We start from the raw sequence: 6879 nt of genomic DNA, 5'->3' as shown, positions 1-6879 counted from the left end.
CGATCTCGGCTCACTGCAACCTCCGCCTCCTAGGTTCAGGCAATTCTCCTCCCTCAGCCTCCTGAGTAGCTGGGATTACAGGCACACGCCACCACGCCCAGCTAATTTTTGTATTTTTAGTAGAGACGGGGTTTCACCATGTTGACCAGGATGGTCTCGATCTCTTGACCTCGTGATCCACCCGCCTCGGCCTCCCAAAGTGCTGGGATTACAGGCGTGAGCCACCGCGCCCGGCTCATTAAAGAATTCTTAAATTACTATTTAATTTCAAACACAGCTCTGGTAAGGTTCATTATGTAATTTCTCAATGAAAAGAATATAAAAGGAGCCAGGCCGGTGGCTCACACCTGTAGTATCAGCACTCTGGGAGACAGGTGGGAAGATTGCCTGAGTCAAAGAGTTCAAGACCAGCTGGGGCAACATGGTGAAAGCTCACCTTTATTAAAAGAAAAAAAAAAACAAAACAAAACTGCTGGGCAGGGTGGCACACACCTGTAGTCCCAGCTGCCTGGGAGGCTGAGGTGGGAAGATCACCTAAGCCTGGAAGATTGAGGCTATGAGCTGAGCACCAACGCAGTGAAACAGTGAACTCTAGCACGGGTGACAGAGTAAGACCCTCTCTCAAATAATATGAAGAAGAAGAAGAAAAAGAAGAGGAGAAGGAGGAGGAAAAAAATAAATAATAATTAAATCTGTTAAGAGGAAGAGAAAAAATAAAATTTTAAAAGCAGACCATAATGAAAGAAGCTAATGTTAAGTACTGATAAGCAGTCAATCTCCTTTTTGACATATGATAATTATACAAATTTATGGGTGAGCAGTTGATCTTTAAAAAACAAACAATTGGGCCGGGCACGTTGTCTCATGCCTGTAATCCTAGCACTTTGGGAGGCTGCAGCGGGCAGATAAACCTCAGGTCGAAACCCTTAGCGAAGCATTTGCAATTCATACTTATTTTGAGACAAGGTCTTGCTCTGTCAACCAGACTGGAAATGCAGTGGCTCCATCATAGCTCATGTAACCCTGAATCTGGCAAATGATCTTCCACCTTTAGGTCCCTGAAAAGGCTTCAGGCTACACCATACTCCACTAATTTTTTTTAATTTTTGGTAAGAGTGAGATCTCACTATGCTGCTCAGGCTTGTCATCTTCATTTGCCGGGTGCGGTCATGGGCACCAGTAATCCCAGCTACCCAGAAGGCTGAGGCAGGAGTATTGCTTGAACCCAGGAAATGGAAGTTACAGTGAGCTGGGATCATGCCCCTGCACTCCACCCTGGGTGACAAAGCAAGACTCCATCTCAAAAAAAAAAAAAAAAAAGAAAAAAAAACGAGCTTGAAAAGAACACTGGGATTCCAATTTGAACATGTAAGGACACATTTTGTATATTTAAATAATGCCCATGAATTTACAAAAGATAAAGAACTAAAGCCTTAACAGTGTCATCAAGTGGTAGATATTAATAGGTTTTATTTCTTCATACTGTTGCTTAACATATATTTCAGATGCAATAAAAATAAGGACATAGAAGAGAATAATGAAATCAATAATTAATTTAATGGATCTTTCAAATGTAGTATACACTTTTTGTGGGTACAGAGAAAATGATTATCAAATTGTTCATATACTTAGACATAAAGGCTTACTTAACCTGACTTTTGGTAAGTCAGATTTTTTGAGGTATAATTTTCATGCTTGAAGATTCACTGTTTTAGATGTAAAGTTTTAATAAATATACTATAAAATCACATACTCAAAATCACAAACAAGATGTGAACTATTTATATTATCCTTAAAACAAAAAGTTCCCTTGTGCCCCTTTTGTAATAACCAATCTCTACCCCAAATCTCTGCCCCTGGGAATCACGTATCTGATACCCATCTCTATGGTTTTGTCTTTCAAGCCTGTCACATACACTGAATCATACAGTAGGTAGCCTATATTCTGGTTTCCTTAATTTATTAACAGTATCTTTTAAAGATTCACCTAGGCTGGGCACAGTGGCTCATACCTGTAATCCCAGCACTTTGGGACGCCGAGGCAGGCTGATCACCTGAGGTCAGGAGTTCGAGACCGCCTGGACAAGACGGTGAAACCCTGTCTCTACTAAAAATACAAAAAATTTCCATGAAGGGATAAGCATGCTTAAAAAAAAAAAAATACAGTTAGCCAGGTGTGGTGGCAGGCACCTGTAATCCCAGCTACTCGGGAGGCTGAGGCATGAGAATCGCTTGAGCCCAGGAGGCGGCGGTTGTAGCAAGCCGAGATTGTGCCATTGCACTCCAGCCTGGGCAATGAGCAAAACTCTGATTCAAAAAATTAAATAAATAAGGTTCACCTAAACAATACTGCATGTACCAATAGCTCATTCCTTTGTACTGTTGAGCAGGAATTCCATGATAAGAGCATGTGTTATATTTATGATCCAGCAGGGAAATAAAAAGCTAATTATGCTTGGAAAAATACTTTATGAAGTTTAACACTTTATTAAGGACTCGAGGACTCAGCTATTTGAAGAAAAACCTTCCTTCTTTTTTTCTTTTTTTTGAGACAAGAGTATCGCTCTGTTGCCCAGGATGGAGTGCAGTGGCACAATCTTGGCTCACTGCAACCTCTGCCTCCCAGGATCAAGCGATTCTCCTGTCTCAGCCTCTGAGTAGCTAAGATTATAGGCATGCACCACCACACCTGGCTTATTTTTGTAATTTTAGTAGAGATGGGGTTTCACCATGTTAACCAGGCTGGTCTTGAACTCCTGACCTCAAGTGATGTGCCTGCCTTGGCCTCCCAAAGTGCTGGGATTACAGGCATGAGCCATCACACCTGGCCCAAAGGTTCCAAACAGAAAACATTTTTGTGTTTTCACTAAGGCTTCATTTTCTAGCTTGGTCAAAAAATATCTTTTCTTTATTACCATAAATATAAAAAATTAAATACAGCATTACTTTAAAACTAACCTGACATGAGGTTGGGTATGGTGGCTCATATCTGTAATCCTAGCACTTTGGGAGGCAGAGGCAGGTATATCATAAGGTCATATTGAGACCAGCCTGGCCAACATGGTAAAACCCCATCTCTACTAAAAATACAAAAATTAGCCAGGTGTGGCAGCATATGCCTGTAGTGCCAGCTACTTGGGAGGCAGAGGCAGAAGAATTGCTTGTACCAGGAAGTGGGAGGTTGCAGTGAGCCGAGATCGTACCACTGCACTCCAGCCGGGAGACAGAATGAGACTCCTCTTAAAAATAAAAAAAATTTTAAAAAAACATGAAATGCTTCTATTATCAATTTGATAGGTACTTTGGGGATTCATTCCTGTAAGAAGCATTTGTAAAGTACCTATTTTGAATCAGACATTCCTCCAAGGATAGTGAAACTAAATAAATGAGGAACGTAGTGGACTCTCAAGAGGCTCCACTTGGTGTGAGATGCAGAAGTGCAAGAAAATCAAGCTTGCAGCCCAAAGCACATCATCATCAGCTCTGCTTGGGAAACCCAGGAAGGTTTCATAGAGCAGGAGATGAGCCTGTCAGAGCTTACCAATGGCTGTGAGTGGGCACTGCCAGTGGAGAACACAGGCCATCTACAAGTTAAGACAACTGGAGACATTTAAGACACTTGGCATGTTCAAGGTGTATGGGGGAGACAAGTTTTGAAAAAACGCCAAAAGCAAGTTCCCGGCACTTCCTATGTAGGAGGTAAGCACTGTAGATGGCTCATTTTTTAAAGCACAGTTCAGTATTTCAGCAAGAAGTCAAATGCATAATCTTTCAAGCCATAAGACACCTGGGATGGCAGCAACAGAAATGTACTTTGCGTTCTCTATGAATTAAGTAGGAGATTTTTTTTTTATTTCCTAAGTAATATGTACAAGGGTTTTAGCACTAACAATTATCGAGAGTGTTGTTAAAACTGGTAAATCCAAAAGTTCAAAGACAACAAGACAGCATGTCAAAGTCAACTGTCTAAATATGGCATACATGAAATAAGTGAGAAGACGAATGCTCCTGTTGTTCTTCCTATGAGCAGAATGACTCACTGCTGCTCGTGACAAAAATGGAATGATGAGCCTGGCCTTCAAGTATAGAATAAAATAAGAAAAGAGAAGCTGTCATATGTTCTTCATCCCTTAATCCCCACCCCCAAAAAAATCACACCGAAATGTGAACTTCAGTCCTGTCCTTTCAAAGAACAGACTAGTAAATTTAAGTTGAAAAACTAAACATTCAAATGTCTACAACAGCAAAAGAAAGAGTTGCATTATCACACATCAATACAACAAACAGTAGTACTGTGTGCCAGGCACAGGATGAGTTCTTAGAACACAAAGGTGAAAAACTTACTAGAGGAGCTTATAGTTGTGGCAACAAGATGAGGAAAAAGATATATCAGACACAAAAATATAGAACTGCAACTCTGAGTGAAATAAGCAACTCACAACTGCAAAATAAGCTGTATGCGGTCAGGCACGGTGGCTCAGGCCTGTAATCCCAGCACTTTGGGAGGCCAAGGCATGCATATCACAAGGTCAAGAGATCGAGACCATTCTGGCCAACATGGTAAAACCCCTTCTCTACTAAAAATACAAAAATTAGCTGGGCATGGTGGCACATGCCTGTAGTTCCAGCTACTCGGGAGGCTGAGGCTGCAGTGAGCAGCGATCGCACCATGGCACTCCAGCCTGGCAACAGAGCAAGACTCCGTCTCCAAAAAAAAAAAAAAAAAGTAGGCTGATGTCGTAGCAGCCACCTGTCATCCCAGCTACTCAGGAGGCTGAGACAGAAGAATCACTTGAACCCAGGAGGCAGAGGTTGCAGTGAGCTGATATCACACCACAGAGCACTGTTCTGGGCGATAGAGCAAAACTATGTCGAAAAGAAAGAAAGAGAAAAGAAAACGTAGGATAAAATATCTGAAGTTTGTGGCCGGGTGCAGTGGCTCACACCTGTAATCCCCTTATAACCTTGTAATCAAGAATTGCTTGAACCCATGAGGCGGAGATTACAGTGAGCCGAGATCACGCCATTGCACTCCAGCCTGGGCAACAAGAATGAAACTCCGTCTCAAAAACAAAAAAAAATATTGAAGTTTATTTAGTGTCATATAATTATCTATACACATAAATCAAGAAAGTACAAACCATTTCTCCCATGTCTGAATGACCACTGACCATGCTTTGTCTGCCACTCCCCTAGAGAAAGCACTGCGGAAGGGAAACCCTCCAAGTGAGATATACAAGGGAAGTGGGGCGTGAGCACAGCCAAGTGAGGTATACTTCTTACAGATCTAGGATAACCAAAATACTACAAACTGAACCAATGTAGAAAATCTATAAAGTGATTTACCTCAATTCTTATTAATGCCTAGATCGAAATGTCCATTAAGTTACATGTAAAAGAAATTACTTCAAATCAACTTAGTAAAATGATCCTGTGGAGACAATTTGGAAAATCTAAACATAACCCAAAAATTCAATGATACTGCAGAATTACTATTTATTTTATTGTATATAATAATGTTATTGTGGTTATATATAATGACCTTAAATTTTTAGAGATGTATGCTGGAAGTTTGCTTTCAAATGTATTAGCACAGAAAAAATAATACATGAAGCAAATATAGTAAAATACTAGCACACAGAGTGTAAAATTTAGGTTGATAACTATTCTGGTGGTTTATTATACTATTTCCTGTTTCATGCAAGTTTGGAACTTTTCATGTAAAAAAGAAAAGCATTGATTCTAAGAGGAACATACCTCATTCAGTTCTCTCTTATCCAGATTATTCAGGTGAATTTTGGTCCAATATTTGTCTAGCAAAGTAGCATGACTATTTAGCGGTCTATACCAATTTCCTCCACAGCTCAAGAGTCTACGATTCAAAATAAAAAACACAGTCAAACAAAACTCCAAATTTTAATCCTGAATTATGCCTCTGGATATTACTTGCTGTACATTGTCTCACATATGAAGAATACTCATAAACCCTCTGTTTCCAGATACTACACTGTTGGGCTTACAGAGCAGATGAGAAATGAGAGGCTGACAGTTAACCCATGTTTGGCTCTTCTCCTAAAAAGGAGTGATAGTGCTTTAACCAAGTATTTTCAAATCACTGCAAATGATTCTAAAAGGTAAAAGTTTTTATTTCAATGACATGTTCCTCTTCCTCAGGGCATAAATAACCTCAGGAAAGAGAAAACACACTCTAAGGTCCATAGCAACAACATTAAGTTCACAGCTTGTTACCAGAAGCTACAGTACTTAAAACCATTAAAAATTTCCAGTGGAGAAGGAATATACGTTAAACATACACTCTGGGAAGTGTACATGCTTATCAGTAAGCCACTTAATTCTCACAACTGTCCTGAGAGGAAGATACCATTCTTTTCTTCTGACATAAATGGAAGAGATGGAAAGCATGGCCCTTGTACACTCAACTATGACTGCAAACAGCATAACTGAAAATTAAATTCAAGTTTATTGGATTACAAGTTTGCCTAACATCTTTCCATGATGTCCCAGGACTTTCTGGGAAGTGTTTGAATCTACCAGGAAAGAACCTCACTATCTCTATAAATAAAATCAAGGTCAGCCAGGCTTGGTGGCTCATGTCAGTAGTTCTAGCACTTTGGGAGGCCAAAGTAGGAAGATTGCTTGAGTCCAGGACTTTGAGACAGGCTGGGCAACAAACTGAGGCTTCATCTCTAAAAAAACATGAAATAGGACAGATGCAGTGGCTCACACCTGTAATCACTGCACTCTGGGAGGCCGAAGAGGGTGGATTGCTTGAGGCCAGGAGTTCAAGATTAGCCTGGGCAACATGACAAAACCCCGCCCTTACTAAAAACACAAAAATTAGCCAGGAGTCATGGCATG

At 40.4% G+C, this 6879-nt stretch overlaps 1 long non-coding RNA gene across 1 annotated transcript in view; it reads right to left on the bottom strand.

Moving 5' to 3' along the window:
• Nucleotides 1-3566: 3566 nt before the first annotated feature.
• Nucleotides 3567-6879, bottom strand: part of LOC116547214 — a 5100-nt gene continuing 1787 nt past the window's right edge. The window contains exons 2-3 of the long non-coding RNA XR_004266984.1: nt 5758-5872; nt 3567-3584 (exon numbers count right to left, since the gene is read on the bottom strand). This is a non-coding gene — a long non-coding RNA (uncharacterized LOC116547214). The remainder of the gene's footprint in view (nt 3585-5757; nt 5873-6879) is intronic.

The sequence above is a fragment of the Sapajus apella genome, unplaced genomic scaffold (assembly GCF_009761245.1).
Source record: "Sapajus apella isolate SASKATOON/1434 unplaced genomic scaffold, GSC_monkey_1.0 scaffold2369, whole genome shotgun sequence".
Classification (NCBI taxonomy): domain Eukaryota; kingdom Metazoa; phylum Chordata; class Mammalia; order Primates; family Cebidae; genus Sapajus; species Sapajus apella.
The sequence above is the reverse complement of the archived record's forward strand: the minus strand, read 5'-3'. Positions and strand labels throughout refer to the sequence as shown.